Source organism: Brassica oleracea, chromosome C3 (assembly GCF_000695525.1).
Source record: "Brassica oleracea var. oleracea cultivar TO1000 chromosome C3, BOL, whole genome shotgun sequence".
Taxonomy (NCBI): domain Eukaryota; kingdom Viridiplantae; phylum Streptophyta; class Magnoliopsida; order Brassicales; family Brassicaceae; genus Brassica; species Brassica oleracea.
The window spans coordinates 55,797,252-55,800,603 of NC_027750.1; the positions used below are offsets into that span (position 1 = coordinate 55,797,252).

General features: G+C 34.1%; 1 protein-coding gene across 1 annotated transcript in view; it reads left to right on the top strand.

The window, feature by feature from the left end:
- Positions 1 to 3,132: 3,132 nt before the first annotated feature.
- LOC106327943 (la-related protein 1C-like) overlaps positions 3,133 to 3,352 on the top strand; it is a 3,743-nt gene continuing 3,523 nt past the window's right edge. The window contains exon 1 of the mRNA XM_013766265.1: positions 3,133 to 3,343. The gene's annotated coding sequence lies outside the window, so the exon portion shown is untranslated. The remainder of the gene's footprint in view (positions 3,344 to 3,352) is intronic.

Genomic DNA, 3,352 nt, shown 5'->3' on the forward strand with positions numbered 1-3,352 from the left:
TCCCTCCTCGTCGTCCTCAGGTGGTAACTCTTCAAGGTGCTCATCAGCAGGAGTGCCCATATCTTCAATGTAGAAGGCTTGCCCGAACACAGTTGGTTTCTTCATTTTCCCCTTGATGTCAAAGTGGAGGATGTTCTCTTTACCCAAATGGAGATCAATCGTGCCTTCCTTCACATTAACAATAGCTCCTGCTGTAGCTAAGAATGACCTTGGTAGGTCGCTCTGAGAGGTCGCTCCAGGCAATGCTCGTCCAAAGATCACTCTAATCACCTCCTTTGAGCTCCAAATGCACCCAAATGTCTCCAGGAACTCCATGTGGTACTCCAATACCTAATAGAGACATATGTATGCAAAATGCAACCTAGACATGGCTAAATCCTAATCTATATGATGAAAATGCACATGAATAAATGGATAAAACAATGTAAATATGCAAGATATCACTTTCGCCTTCACCATTCTCACAATCTCAAACAGTGCATTCTACGAATGTAAGGAACCGAAGGAACATCAAACTCACACAATAATCAGATCACTTTGAAAACATAAGCACATATATAGAAACGTACTCAGAAAATCAGCAAATGAAAAATACGAACGTCTTTTTAATCTGATTAATATTTCTCAAAGTAAAAAACTGTACAATATAATGCTTTTTTGAATCTCAAGATCAGACTGAAATACGCTGAAGAAAATCTATTAAAAAAACTACTGATGAAACAAAAACAACAATTTTTTTGCACCTCTTTTGGTTGTTTAAACGGGATAAATAACAAAACGTGAGGCTAGAGATCAGATGGCACCGATTGTATCATTGACTGGTACCTGGGTACCAAAATATACAAAGAAACAACAACCATCAAATAAGAGTAATCAAGAGAAATGCACTTGTTACTTCATTGATTCTATAAAGATCAGATATAAGCAAAGAAGGTATGCCAGAAAGAGAGAGATTTACAGGGAGTATCCGAGGTGGCGGTGCCTATAAGATCGAGTGCCATAAATTCCGTTCATCTTGATGGAGCTTCATCTTCTCCCGCTTATCCTGTTTCAAACGGCACACGAATGTACACATTAGATCATAAGCAATAAGCTTTTACTGTCATAACCGATTTTACTGTAAATTTCATGTTTGTGTAAAATAAATGCATTAGTATGCTCTAACAGACTACTCTCAGTGGCTAATTATCATCGGAGATATTTGAACAAATTCATAATTTACATCGAGTTCTGCATTTTGTCGGATTCGTATAATTTCGCCGGTGTTTTGGTGTGCATTTTGCCTGATCATTGGAGCTGCAATTCGGCTGTTTCATGTCTTTGGAAGCGGTGGCCAAAGCCTTTTTCGATATTATGGCAAATGATGCTTTCGATGGAGGTTAACAGATGTGAAGTTATATATAAGGAGAGAAGGAAAGGGATTCCAGAGGGCTACATCGCACTAAAAGTAGAAGTTACGGAAAAGGATTTATTAGTTGGAGTTGTGGTAATAAATGTTAACGATGGGAATCACAAGGATGATAAACAACAGGGAAGCTGAGGGGATAGGCACGAACGAAAGGATGAATTGGAAGAGTTAGGTTGCGACTATGTTGTTTTATCTGCAGAATTTTTGGGGCTAAAGCATGAGTCATTGAACCAAATAAATTGGAATTATTGAATATTTCGGCTTGGTACAAATAAGACCCAAGTAGATTACTAATTTCGTGCATATTAAGAGAAGTGACATGACAACTTCATTGGATGAGAATATTTTGGCTAAAGTGCATAGTTTTAAAAGCCTTGAATTTAGTCCATTTTATTTAGTCGCCACTTGTGAACCTTGTTTCTTGTATAGAATGGGCCAATATTCATTATGTGTTGGTGTCTTGATATTCTCTATACAACCTTGGAATGTACGAAAAGATAATGAATTGGTATTATATACATACATATATGTTCACATTATCGGTTAAATATATTTTACAGAAAAAAATCGTATTCTAAATGGTAGTACTGTATATGAAAGATTTGTAGATATATCGATGATGTAAACATTGTTACACCAGTATGAGTCCATGACCATGTCTACGAGACTAGTTTAGTAGATTAGTTGTAAGAAATAATACAGATTAAAGGCGAAAGTTCACATTATAAATATGTTAGGTGTGTATAATGATTTAATAAATATCTAATTTGCTGTAACATTGACATTCTTTTTGTCAACAAATAAAAATGACAGCATTACCAGACCAATATATATGATTTAATAGTCAACTTAATTATATTTGAAACAATACAAAGTCTCTCCTTACCAAATATCTTAAACTAGTGAATAATTAATATCTTTGTAAGAATTAAAGTTGTCTATATTAATTCAACAATAACCATGGTATAACCACCGCCAGTAATATGTAGATTATAATTCTAAAATATATAAACGGTAGACACAACAAATCTATCCTGAAGGTAATAAAGCTAAAAACTTTTTTTTTTTTTTTGCTAACATATAAAGCTAAAAACTTTGAAAAATGTTATGGTTAAGAAAATTTTAACGAAATGTTTGAACATTATGATTAGGAATCAAATCTTCTAAAAAAATTATATAGAAAATCTATTAAATGAAAATTACAACCACATGAATTCCAGCTAATTCTAAATATATAAATGGTAGATATATACAACAAATCTATCACGAAGGTAATAAAGTTAAGGACTTTGAAAAAAGTGATGGTTAAGGATTTTTTTTCTATGAAACATTAGAACATTATGATTTAGAAACAAATCTTCTGAAATATTTTATACTATTTTTTTTAATAGAAAACATACAAAATTAATAACACATGATTTTCAGCTTATGTAAAAAAGAAGTTATAAATTTAGTGGACATAAATGATTTTTAACAGTTTGACCTATTTTAAGAGTGTAAAAAAAAAATCAAACCAATACGTAAGCGACACGTATAATGTTTAGTCACTAAATGCAAACGTCAACAATCCTCCAATAAGCATCACATCCAATAAGAATCAGAGAAGAGTAAAAATGTGTGTGTTTTTCCCCTTGCTACTCTAAAGGGCAGTCTCGTAACTTCTCAACTCCCACGTTACTCGGTTAGTAAGAAGAAGGAAAAAAACGACAAATAAAAAAACAAGAGGAACGGAGAGAGAAAGAGAGAGGAGACGAAGACTGCTGCTTCCAGCTTCCATCGTCGTCTTCTCCTTGTGGGGAATAGCTTTTCATTTTGCATTACTCAAACCGTAACCCTAATTCCCTGTGTCTACGTCGGACTCTTCTCACCTCTAACTCGATACTCGTTTTGATTAGACTCAGCTTCATCGACTGTTTAACAAACCCTAATTTGTGACCCCCCCCC